The sequence below is a fragment of the Pantherophis guttatus genome, chromosome 11, assembly GCF_059756535.1.
Source record: "Pantherophis guttatus breed Tessera chromosome 11, ASM5975653v1, whole genome shotgun sequence".
Classification (NCBI taxonomy): Eukaryota; Metazoa; Chordata; class Lepidosauria; order Squamata; family Colubridae; genus Pantherophis; species Pantherophis guttatus.
Genome location: NC_142073.1, coordinates 17,729,172 through 17,742,729, shown reverse-complemented (window position 1 = coordinate 17,742,729; position 13,558 = coordinate 17,729,172). Strand labels below are relative to the sequence as shown.

Here is a 13,558-nt window from a genome sequence, read left to right as displayed (position 1 = left end):
CACCACTGTTTCGATTATTTGAAAAAAAATAGTTTATAATAGAAAAATGAAACTAATGTAAACTTAGAGAAAGTTCTGTTTAAATTTATGCTTATAACTATTATAAAACAAAATCAGAAATCATTTCTTTATATTTTTTTTTTATTTTTTTTATTTATATTCCTCCCTTCTCCAGAGACTCAGGGCAGCTTACAATGCGTTAAGCAATTTTTCTTTCTTTCTTTCTGTACTTTTGGCTTGGTTCTCTTCTTTTCCTTCCTGTTCTCTTAATTATTAGTGTTTGTTAGTTCTTTAATCTTTTTAGTAAAATAAACGTAATAAAGTTATCTAAAAAGGAACATCTTTTTATCATATAAAATTTCTGAGTTACTGCCCATAATAAACCTTTCCAAATGACTGGACTTCCTACTTTATAACATAGGTGGGAAATTATTCCTTCAAGTATTGGGGGCTCAGGCCCCTTAGGGATTACAACACCTGTAAATTAATCTAGCTATCTACAGCAGCGGTCACCAACTGGTGGTCCGTGGACCATTGGTGGTCTGGGAGAAAATTTTGGTGGTCCGCAGAAAAATTATTTATAGTTTTTATATTGCACTAAATCAGGGGTCCTCAAACTACCTGGGCCGCATATGTGCAATGAACATTTGTGCTGCGGCAGAGAGGCTCCCCCTTTGGGGTCTTTTTATGTGGGTCAGAGGGGGGAAGAAATTCCGACTTGGGGTCTGCTTCAGCCTCCTGGTACAGGGCTTTGGGCGAAGGCTGGATGGAAGTGCCGCTAGTGGCGAAGAGCCAGAGGGCCTTGTTCCAGTGAGACTGCATCATGGCCTGGAACTGGCTGACCATCTCAGCCCTCTGAGCCTCCAGGCGCCAGTACCTGGCCTTGCACGCCCACAGGTCTTCCTTCTGCTTGGAAAGCCTGTGCTTGTAGCCCTCAGTGAGGTGCTTCTGCGGAGCCTCCTTCTCAGTCAGATCCAATTTGAACTGAGCCAGCTGTTTTGTTAACTCTTTCTCGTGGTGGCTGCTTAGCTCCAACAGCTGCTTCTTGTTGAGGCCCTAAGGAGCCTGGGTGGAGAGGCGAGGAGTGGCTGGCAGAAGAGGGGCAAGGAGAGGCCAGCAAGGTGCCTCTCGACGTGAGTGACATTGAGTTGACCACGCCCACCCAGTCACATGACCACCTAGCCATGCCCACCCGGTCGGTCATTAGGCAGACCATATTAATGGTCTGCGGGATTTAAAATTATGAAGTTAGTGGTTCCTGAGGTCTGAAAGGTTGGGACCCTGTTCTACAGCACCCAGCACCTCTTTACCAGAATTCCTGCCAGGAATCCTATGAGATGTTGGTGGTGGTGGTGGGGGGGTGTTTCCTTATCAAACCCCTGCAGAGGCCTGGTCTGAAAGTTGCCTGAAAGTAGCATGTGGTCATAGGCAAATATCATCACCATCCCAACCTTTCCCCAATAATTTTATTTCCTCAACAACACTGATTGTAAGCTGGCCAAAGTTACTCTGTGATGATGGGTGGCCAATAAAATTTATAAATAAATAATAAACAAACAAACTCCATAGGTGGGATAATAATAATAATATTAATAATAATGCAATGAAAATGCAAAGATAGTACCGAAATATCTGGAGCACCACTTGCACATCCTTGACATTGAGAAAAAAACCCATCAGTCAATTGTAAAAGTAGCTTTACTTGGAACAGCTTAGATCCGCAAAGGCATCTTTAGCACTATCAAATATCTGCCTATCCTATCCCGGATCCTTGGGACAGACTAAATAAGTGACTAAAAATGCCAAACTCACTGTAAACATCTGACTGAATGTGTGACTAGCAATACCCATAAACAGTAAAACCGCCATTGACAAAATCACTATAAATCAATTGCAAAAGGCAGCTTTTCTTGGACAGCTTTCATCCTGTGATAATACCTTTAATACCATCAAAATAGCACCTGCCTATCCCAAGTCAATAGGACTCAATAGGTGGGCAAAATCCAGTTTAATAACCTCTGACTGACTGTGCGACCAACTTTTAAATCTTTGAATCATTCTTGGGTCCAGCAGCATCTATAGAATAAAAACCGTCCATCTCCTGCAAGCTCCTGCTCCATGTTAACAGATTAACAGAGTTGGAAGGGACCTTGAAGGTCATCTAGTCCAACCTCCCCCCCTTCCGTCCTAGCAGGCGATCCTACACCATGTCTGACAAATGGCAGTCCAATCTTTTCTTGAAAGTCTCAAGTGATGAAGCTCCCACAACTTCGGAAGGCAACTTCTGTTCCATTGGTGGATTGTTCTCCCTGTCAGAAGGTTCCTCCTCATAACTTTAAACAATCCTGCATCCTTTTTAAAGTCATAACTTTAAACAATCCTGCATCCTTTTTTCACAGCCAAGACAAGAGTTTGAAGGAGGAGGAAGAGAAGAGGGAGGAAGAGGAGGGAGGAAAACTTTTCACTTTTTGGAGTCTTGTAAAAATGTCCTTGTTTGGTTTTTTTGGAAGCAAAGCTCGGCACTTGGCACGAAGAAGCTGGAATGAAGCCCAATTGCATAAAGGCTCTGCTTGGCCTCTCGGCTCCCAACAATTGCCCCCAACTCTGCTCTCTTTTTTTCCTTCAGAGTCCTGTTGCTAAGCAGATGTCCCAGTGGCTGGTTAGAACTCCCTTCGGACCCCACCCTTATAGCAAAGACCAAGTCCATCTTTTTTTCCACCGTGTAAGAAAGATTTGCTTCTCCTGTTTCCTAATAAATAAAACTCTGAAGTCAAGTTTGTGCAAACAAAACTAAGCGCACACTTTTGCCAAGAGCACCAGAGAACAACCTCAGAAAACGGGTTTGGCCTGTGGTCTTTTTCTGTCTCTTTTCTCTCCTTTTCTCTCGCTCACTCGCTCGCTTTCACACACACACACAGACACACACATATTTTAACCTTGAGGGAATGAGGCTATTGTAGATCATTACCCTGTCAGACTTGTTCTGTTTTTTCTTTCTCTGTTTGCACAGCCTTAAGGTATGGGTGGGTCACACCCAACACCGCCCCATTTGTCATCTTCATCCTGCTCCTGCTTTTTAATAACTTTATCAACTTAGTGAACTGGAGGGGTAGTTCGCTGCCATTCAAATCCTCAGCTCTTCCTCTCAGCCAGGACTTGTATCCAGCTGGTTTTGCAATGAGCAAGTGTGCAAGTGTGAAAGAGACACAGAGGGAAAGAAATTTGAAAATGAGTGTGTTTAAGAGAGAGAGGGGGAGAGAGAGAGAGAGAGATTGCAATGAGAAAGTGTATGTGTGTTTGTGTAAAAGAGAGAGGGAGGGAGGGAGGGAGGGAGAGGGGGTGAACTGTTCAACATTAATACAAAAATATTTGGGGGGAATGAAAGGACACGTGTTGATCTTTGCAGATGATTTTAAATGTGTTCCTCTTTCTTTCTTTCTTTCTTTCTTTCTTTCCTTCCTTCCTTCCTTCCTTCCTTCCTTCCTCCCTCCCTCCCTTCCTTCCTTCTTTCTTTCTTTTCTCCTCCTCCTTCTCCTCTTCCTCCTTTCAATAAAAACCATTTCTATCCTAACTCCTCATCTATCCTTTACCATTAACAAAAAGAAAAGCAGGCAGAGGACTATCAGATGTGTTTCTTCAAAAGCCTAAAGTGGAAAAGAGTTTTTTTTTTTTAAATAAAGTGTAAAAATAAGGAAGAAATTTCCGTTTTTAAAAAAATCCTGTTTTATATTTCTAAGTGCATTTTCTTGCTTCTACTTCTTTATTTTTCTCATTCCCTCTACCCACTATTCAGTGTCCAGGTGATAGAAGCTAGCTTGTGGAAAGCAGTGCATTGTAGTCTATTTTGTTTGCTCTAAACTAACTTTCTGTCCTCCGGAAAATGCCGATATAAAAATAAGATCCAAACTGCAGGAGGTTTCACGAGGGTCCTCCGTGCATGCCATTCTAACAAGTTTTATTTTAACTATGTATTTATTAGATTTTTATCATGCCTTTATTACTGTATAACCAACTCAAGGCAGCAAATGTACTTAATATTCCTTCCTCCTCCTGTTTTGCCTAGAACAACAATCCTGCAAGGTGGGCTATGTTGGGAGAGAGTGTCTTGTCCAAAGTCAGCCAGCTGGGTTTCATGCTTAAGGTAGGATTTACAGCTCATATTTTCCTGGTCTTTAGGCCAACACCTTCACCCCCGCACTGTACCAAACTGGCACTTAATTAATAATTTAAGCAATGTGAATTTGTAAATTGTGTCTAGAATAAATTTGGGCTTAGTTGTTTTGTTTTGTTTTTTCCTTTGGTTTACTGGCTTTTTTCTCTTGCGCTACAGTCCTGATGAGTATTGCATAATGAATCTGGAAAAGAAGGAATAGAAGAAAATAGGCAAAAAAATAATTAAAAAAAATAGAATGGGAGTAACAAAATGACTGAAAAAGCTCAACACCCTTAACCTGATTTCCGAATTAACCATGGGGTCAGGGCAGGGGTGAAATCCAGCAGGTTCTGACATGTTCTGGAGAACCAGTAGCAGAAATTTTGAGTAGTTCGGACAACCGGCAAATACCACCTCTGGCTGGCCCCAGAGTGGGGTGGGAATGGAGATTTTGCAATATCCTTTCCCCAGGAATGGGGAGGGAATGGGGATTTTGTAGTATCCTTCCCCTGCCACACCCACCAAGCCATGCCACCAAGCCACACCCACAGAACCAGTAGTAAAAAAAAAACTGAATTCCACCACTGGGTCAGAGGGACATAATATATTAAATCATAACCAACCAAATGAGTTGGGTTTTCACAATTTCCACAAAGCCCAAAAAGTGACCAAGGCTGCTGCTAATCAAGCTTAGTATATTGTGAGAAAGCATGTACTAAGGCTGGACCTGTTGTTTGATCAAAGTCATTGAGCAGTATTTAAATTCATATCAAAGGAAATAAGTTGGCTTCTTATGAATGATTAACAAAACTAATTTGATATTTAATCATCAAACGAATGGAAAATAAAATAGGATCTCTCTCTCTCTCTCTCTCTCTCTCTCTCTCTCACACACACACACACACACACACACACACACAGAGAGAGAGAGAGAGAGAGAGAGAGAGAGAGAGATGGACGGAGGGAGGAATGGAATGGAATGGAATGGAATGTGCAGATGACCTTGGGGAACAAAAGGAAAAGATACTGCTTAGGAAACAATCAAAGAAGAGAGACAGGAGCCCCCAGTTGGTCAAAGGAAGAAACTTAGGAAGGATCTACCCTAAAGGAACAAGCAGTTAAAAGTGGCAGCGGGAAGTCTGTACCTTCAGATTTCTTGCAGGATTCTATTAATATAATCTTACAATAAAGTAGAATTACCTAAATTAGAATTTTCTGTCTGATTTATTTGTTTGACCTGTCTGGTTTACTTGAGTGGGCTGACATTAATCTTGCATGTCTGAAACTGCCCACCACCTCCATTCTCCATTCCCATTCTCCATTCCCTCCCCACTCCTGGGGGAAGGATATTGCAAAATCTCCATTCCCACCCCACTCTGGGGCCAGCCAGAGGTGATATTTGTCGGTTCTCCAAACTACTCAAAATTTCCACTACCGGTTCTCCAGAACCTGTCAGAACCTGCTGAATAGCACCCCTGATCGTCAGTTACTTGCTCTGACCATTAAGTAACTGAGGCCTCTTGCCTTTCCTAAGCAGGAAACAATCCCATTCTTCATTCCTGCTGGTCATCCACACTTTCCATTACACATATACACAATTCGACATAGAAGGATAATAATATCTGTATATGTTTTATGAACTTTCAAGAAATAATTCTGATAAATAATGCTTAATGCATTACACCGTACCCTTAAAATAGATTGAAAGAAATGGAGCCTGAATGCAAGAATGTAATATTCCAAGATAGAAATTCCATGGGGAATCTGCATTAAGGAAAACCTTATTTATTTTATTTATTTATTTATTGGTTCAATTTATATGCCGCCCTTCTCCGGAGACTCAGGGCGGCTTACAATGCGTTAAGCAATAGCCTTCATACTTTTGTATATACCTGCTTAGTAGGGCTTTCGGCTCCCCCTAAGCAGTGTTCTTTTTATACAAAGTCAGCTTATTGCCCCCACAATCCGGGTCCTCATTTTACCTACCTCGGAAGGATGGAAGGCTGAGTCAACCTTGAGCCTGGTGAGATTTGAACTTGCAGTAATTGCAGACAGCTGGCAGCTAAGTGCTACTTAACAGCACTTTAGTCCGCTGCACCACCAAGGCATGCATATTTGAGCTACTAGATAATCCAGATTTCTCCACGGTGCCTTCCAGATATATTAGAAGTCATTTTCCTGATTAATAATAAATAATTTCTTATCTAGTAATTTATCTGAATGGCTACTTTCCCATCTTGTTATCTTTCTCTATGGCATTGGCTCCCAATCTTGGCTGATTAATAATAATGATGTCATGATTATTATGTGGACATTATGGGGTGTGATATCGAAATATATCCAAAATGGATCAGCAATTTAAAGATGTCTGTGTTAGCCAGTGCTCTTATAAATATGAGATTTGGGAGATTTGAACCTTTAGGTAAGGTGGGACATAATTGTTCCTCTGGATTTACCATTCATGAATGGATCAGCTCTCTTCACATCTTCAGATGAAGCATGTGTAATTGTCCTTTTCTCCTTGCTATCTCTCAGAAGCTATTCTGGCTAATAGAAGAATGGCTCTATCTTCTAATCAAGAGGAAACAGACAAGCATGTATGATTTAGATCAGTGGTCTTCAACCTTGGCAACCTTAACACTTGTGGACTTCAACTCCCAGAATTCCTCAGTCAGCTGGTTGAGGAATTCTGGGAGTTGAAATCCACAAGTCTTAAAGTTGCCAAGGTTGGAGACCCCTGATTTAGATGGTCCTCTCATGGTATAATCCTAGTAGTATATGTTTAGTCTTCTACACATTGCCAAAAAAAATTCTTCCCAGAAGATTTTCCTCTTGTCTCCTCATTGTCGACTGTCAATATTCTTGGGTGGTGTAGAGGAACCTTGAAAGATCAAATTAAAAAATGTAATTAAATTAAAAATGTAAATTCTGCCAATTAAGAATAGCAGGATTGACAGGCAGAAGTAGTTCCCATCCTTTGAGGAGAGGCCTTATTTGTGGATTATTAAATCACAGTGTCAGGATAGATCTTGTAGAAAACTGTACACATAGGTAACATGTCAGATAGTGGCAAAGATAGGCAGGTCCTCCCCATATTATAGTTCATTGGCTCACTTGTTAAATTTAGCTCAAGGAGCAGCCATTTGGTTTGAGCATTTCACTGGTGATCTCTTCTGTTTAATGGATAGTCCTGCATAACAATCCTGGACCATCAAACACACAAACATATTTCAGACCTTCAACTAAAGTCTCAGAAATCAAACATGGGACCAGCCAACATCATTCTGTCCTGAACTCATCAAGGAGAGAAACAACCTAGAACTAAGGAGAAATTTCCTGACAGTGAGAACAATTAATCGGCGGAACAACTTGCTTTCAGAAGTTGTGAATGCTCCAACACTGGAAGTTTTTAAGAAAATGTTGGATAACCATTTGTCTGAAGTGGTGTAGGGTTTCCTGCTTGTCCAACAGTGGGTTGGACTAGATGACCATCAAGGTCCCTTCCAACTCAGTTATTCTATGTTGTATGAATAGTGCAGCTGCTTAACTCTAAAAGACCAATTTGTTTTCCCACGGCCTATTCACAAGGGGTAGAGAAATTGTTCTTCGTTGTTTTCTACTTGGCCTCAGACAGTTTGATGAAGGAGAATTTATATAAGAAATTATTTCAGAGATGAGAATTTGGAGGAAATCTAATGGGGGGCCAAGAGTGGTACACAAAAGTTCTTTTTATCCCACCGAAGGATCATCTCAACCATTGTTTGCAGTCCTCTTCATTTTGAACGTTTTAGTTAAATCAGAAGATCAGACTTTTTGAGGGAATTCTTTCTATTGGCTTTTTTCAGTGATGATGCAAGCTGTATTGCTTAAAGTTACTCTTGATATATTGAAATACTCCACCTTATGAAGAAATTGTAAGAAAGGTCCCATCCCATGTCTCTATCCAAATATGTTGAATGGTCATTTGTGTTTGGTTTAACTTAAAAAAACCCGTAGTGGATGAATTCCCTTATTATACAAAGCATAATGTTTGAATATGGACTATATCCTCTTTAAGCCCCAATGTCCTGATTCTTCTGCTCTTCTAAGTTAACTCCACACAGAAGAGGAGAAACATGCATAGAAGTAAAGAGTGATAACAGAACCCATTTTTCTATAAGCCAACAACTAATTCATCACTTACCTCCTTTAGCATTGAAACAAGCTTTGAATATAGCCCCAACTACTAACCAACATTGGCTACATATGAAGTTTTGTCCAAAACCCCCCACATCTATTTTCTGATCTTGCTTGATATTGATTTAATTATCATTATTCAATGTTACAAAACATATTGTTAAGATTATAAGACAGAGGCCGAAATGGAGACATCACTTATCTGGCCAAGGTTTTGCAGAGATTTCCATGAGCTAATCATAGCACTAAGGAACATTAAACCTTTTTTTCCTCAGTCCAGAAGATATGAAATTAATCAGCAATCCAAGTGGCAGTTCTTGGAAAAAAAGCAGACTTCCGTTGCAATACTTTACCAATGTTTATATTTGTTGTTGGCAATTGGGGGGAAGATATCATGTATGTCTGTGTATTCTATTTTTATCTAGACATCTTGCAGAAATCTATCCCCATTCACTTGTTGACAATTGGGGACTGGCTCTGCAGAACCTTTACAAATCTCCTTAGCATAACAATCAGTAGCAAAGAAGAAAATTAAATAAAGGTCTCCTGCCATGGTTAGGGAGTTGGACTAGAAGACCTCCAAGGTCCCTTCCAGCCCAATGATTCTATGATTCTTTAGACATATTAAGTAAATAATGGTTTCTTGTCTTCCTCACATCAGTGCCGTATCTACTCTAGCTTTTATCCTCCAGTCTCACCAAAACATTAAAGATGGTCCTTAGCCACTACAACATTTCCCAATACAATAAGGTAACAGACAACTAATTTACCCCGTTTTCCCGAAAATAAGACCGGGTCTTATATTAATTTTTGCTCCAAAAGACGCATTAGGGGTTATTTTCCAGTTAGGTCTTATTTTGGGGAAAATATAGTACTAAATGCCTCCATCTGGTTGACAATCTTAACTGGGGCTTATTTTGGGGGTAGGGCTTATATTATGAGCATTCTGAAAAATCATGCTAGGGCTTATTTTCCGGTTGGGTTTAATTTTCGGGAAAATAGGGTATATACAGGAGATTGTGCCAGGTATCTATAAAAATATCATAGCATTATATAATAAATAGTAAAACTATTTATAGATGACCGATAAAATCAAGTTTTTCAACTGGTTCACTAAAACACCTGTTAGGACTGGGCTATTTTCTTTTCTTTCTCAGAGTAAATCACAGACAATTGCAAATACCGAATGGTGATTCCATTCCATCACATCGCAACAGAGCTATGTCAACTATTGTACAACAATGTGCGGCGATTACGCTAGAGCAACTTTGACAAAAAAAAGCTACCTCAGCAAGCTGTCAACTCAATGTTTTGTGCATGTTCTTTTTTGTGCATGTTTGCTCTAAATTTCATCTCCCCTGTCTGATGCCATAGGCTACAAGTCGGTTACAAAACTCAGGCTCCAGCATGTCAACTGTAATGAAAAGGGGAAGCAGAGAAAATCTTGCTTAAAACCTAAACCACCTGCCATCTTATTTCTGGAAAATGGAAACAAATATTTGTGTTAGTTGAAAAAGCAGGAGTCCTTTCCCAGTCTGGACAGAAACCCAAGCAGTTAAAGATAGCATTTTGACCACAATAATAGGGAATGCTGTGAGTGTGTCTGACAGAATAATGGGTGTAGAACAGTGGTGGGTTTCAAATTTTTTTACTACCGGTTCTGTGGGTGTGGCTTGATAGGTGTGACATGGCTTGGTGGGCGTGGCTTGGTGGATGTGGCATGGGAAGGATACTGTAAAATCCCCATTCCCTCCCCACTCCAGGGGAAGGTTACTGCAAAATCCCCATTTCCTCCCGATCAGCGAATTGATGGGGGCAGAGCCAATCAGAATTTTTACTACCAGTTCTCCGAACTTCTCAAAATTTCCACTACTGGTTCTCCAGAACTGGTCAGAACCTGCTGAAACCCACCTCTAGTGTAGAACGAGGAGGATATACCAACATAAGGCATGTCGATTTTTTCAACTTTCAATTTCCAAATATTAAAAGTTGTGCTCAAAAGGTGCTCAAATGTTGTGACATGCCTTGGGGATTGTAAATATATTTTGGCTATTTTAATATAATTTAGATGTGCTTGGTAGACAACTACATAAATATCATCACTTTTTAACATTTTGTTTCATTATAGTCCTCGACTTACAAACACAATTCAGCTCCAAATTTCTGCTGTTCAGCGAGACATTGGTTAAGTGAGTTTTACACCAATTTACAACTTTTCTTGACACGGTTGTTAAGTGAATCACTGCAGTTGTTTTAGTGAATAATATGGTTCTTAAGTGAATCTGGCTTGTACCATACCTAAAATGGACACCTAACATCAAAAACGTCATCAAAAAAGCACAATGAAGAATGTTCTTTCTGCGCCAACTCAGAAAGCTCAAACTGCCCAAGGAGCTGCTGATTCAGTTCTACAGAGGAATTATTGAGTCTGTCATCTGCACCTCCATAACTGTCTAGTTGGGTTCTGCAACCCAACAAGACAGACACAGACTTCAGAGGATAATTAGTACTGCAGAAAAAACAATGGCTACCAACCTGCCTTCCATTGAGGACCTGTATACTGCACGAGTCAAAAAGAGGGCTGTGAAAATATTTACAGACCCCTCGCATCCTGGACATCAATTGCTTCAACTCCTACTCTCAAAACGAGGCTATAGAGCACTGCACACCAGAACAACTAGACACAAGGACAATTTTTTCCCAAACGCCATCATTCTGCTAAACAAATAATTCCCTCAACACTGTCAAACTATTTACTAAGTCTGCACTACTATTAATCTTCTCTTCGTTCCTATCACCCATCTCCTCCCACTTATGACTGTATGACTGTAACCTTGTTGCTGGTATCCTTAAGATTTATATTGACTGTTTCCCAGTATGATTTGATTGCTTATTTGTTCCTTATGACTATCGTTAAGTGTTGTACCATTTTTTCTTTTATGTACACCGAGAGCGTACGCACCAAGACAAATTCCTTGTGTGTCCAATCACACTTGGCCAATAAAGAATTCTATTCTATTCTATTCTATTCTATTCTATTCTATTCTATTCTATTCTATTCTATTCTATTCTATTCTATTCTATTCTATTCTATTCTATTCCCCATTGACTTTGTTTGTCAGAAAGTCACAAAAGGGGATTGATTATGTGTCCCCAGGACACTGCAACTGTCATAAATATGAGAGCATCTGAATTTTGATCATGTGACCATGGGGATGCTGCAAAAGTGTGAAAATTGTTCAGTGCTGTTGTAACTTCAAACAGATATTAAACAAACTGTTAAAAAATCGAGGACTACCTGTAATTTCGAATTGGGTTAAACAACTTTTTCGGCTTAAGTGACCAGCCTTGTTCTTGGGATAGTGTACAGAGGCTGTCCTTTAAAAAGTGGTTGATACAGTCGAAGGTGGAGATGAGGAAGCTGGACAAAAAGTACATCTAAATTAATTTAATTTGCATTTAAATGTGATTCAAATTAACTCCGATTAATTACATTGACTTAATAAAATGTAAAAAAAAAAAGTTAAAATCTCCAGCGAGTGAGCTCAGCTTCTTGCGACACATTAAGGTAGCTTTCATGGGAACAAAATTGATTTTTTTTAAAAAAAATAAAAATTCCCAATGTAATTTGCCACTCAAAGGTTTTCAGGTGGTCTCTTATCCATCTATTTTGCAAGTCCAGCTTTGTTCTTTTTGGATTGGGCAAAATAAGCTCAGCACTGCCACCTAGCTGGGTAAAAAGGATGGATGGATGGATGGATGGATGGATGGATGGATGGATGGATGGATGGATATTTGTTTGTTTGTTTGTTTGCTTATTTATTTATTTTCTATATCCCCATCTCCTCTACAAGGGGACTGGGCAGCTTGCAAATTATAGAAACAGGTGAAAAATAATTAAAAGACTAAAATGACCCAACATTAAAATATTAGTAAAAACTGTGCTAAAACCGTGCCTATAAGAGCCAAGAGACAGATGGGATGTGGAAAAGATGGATGAACAGACAGACAAGCAGATACAGGTTTCTTCTTCTTCTTGTGCCATATCTGTCATCAGACGTTGGCAATCATGGTGGCGATCCTATTTTTATCAACAGCCTCATGTAAGAGTGCTGCTGAGTTTTGTCCAAACCAGTCCCTTAGATTTTAAAGCCATGATGTTCTTCTTCTGCCTGGACCTGGTTTGCCTTCAATCTTTCCTTGGAGGATTAAGTGAAGATCCCGTATTTTTCTGGGTGTCACATCACATGTCCAAAATATTCTAACTTTCGCTTTTTAATGGCTTTGATGATTTCCCTTGGCTTTCCCAGGCGGCTTATCACCTCCTCATTTGTGATTTTGTCAACCCAACTTATACGTAACAGCCATCTGTAAATCCACATTTCCAATGCTTCTAGTCTCTTCAAGTGGTTTTCTGTCAGAGACCAACTCTCCACTCCGTAGAGCAGGATAGAAAAGATGTAACATCTGACAAGTCCCATTTTCAGTCTTAGGCTTATGTTGTGACTGCAGAAGACCTTTTTCATTTTGAAGAATGCTTTATCGAGCTTTCTCTATCCTTGACTTATTCAGGTTTCAATCAAGTTCAATTATAATTTGGTACCAACTTTCATTGATATTTATTTCAATGTACCCTGGTTCCCTGAAAATAAGACATCCCCTGATAATAAGCCCAATTGGGCTTTTGAGCGCATGCTCTAAAATAAGCCCTCTCCGAAAATAAGCCCTCTCTGAAAATATTTAAATGCCAGTCCCTGCCATTTCCTCTGGTTAGGATTAAGGAGACAAAGCTGGAAATCAGGTAAGATGGCAAGAGGAGCCCCGTCTTGCTCCATGCACCCCAAAAATAATAAGACCCCCCCAAAAATAAGGTCAAGCGCTTATTTTGGGGTTCAAAAAATATAAAAAAGGGTCTTATTTTCGGGGAAACACTGTATAAGGCATACATGCTCCCTTCTTGTTGTTTTCTACAGGAAAAAAAAAAGACAGAAAATTTCTAGGTTATTTCCCAGCAATGGACTGGTACTGAAATTCAGCCCAGCAGGACATACAGACAAGAATGTGCAGGTCCTAGAATTCCCCAATGTTTGTTTAATTTATTAGACCAAAAGTACACAATATGAATTATAAATTACAAACTCCATAAGATCTCGCAATTAATCAACTATGCTCTCTGGGCATGATGGGAATTGTCCTTTTGGTGTTTCATGCCTTGTTGTCCTGCTTTGA

At 39.8% G+C, this 13,558-nt stretch overlaps 1 long non-coding RNA gene across 1 annotated transcript in view; it reads left to right on the top strand.

Annotated features, from left to right (window-relative positions):
- The window catches only part of LOC148112292 (uncharacterized), a 159,284-nt gene extending 147,684 nt beyond the window's left edge, over nucleotides 1-11,600 (top strand). Inside the window, exons 2-3 of the long non-coding RNA XR_015729596.1 lie at nucleotides 4,064-4,141; nucleotides 9,487-11,600. This is a non-coding gene — a long non-coding RNA (uncharacterized LOC148112292). The remainder of the gene's footprint in view (nucleotides 1-4,063; nucleotides 4,142-9,486) is intronic.
- The last annotated feature ends 1,958 nt before the right edge of the window (nucleotides 11,601-13,558 follow it).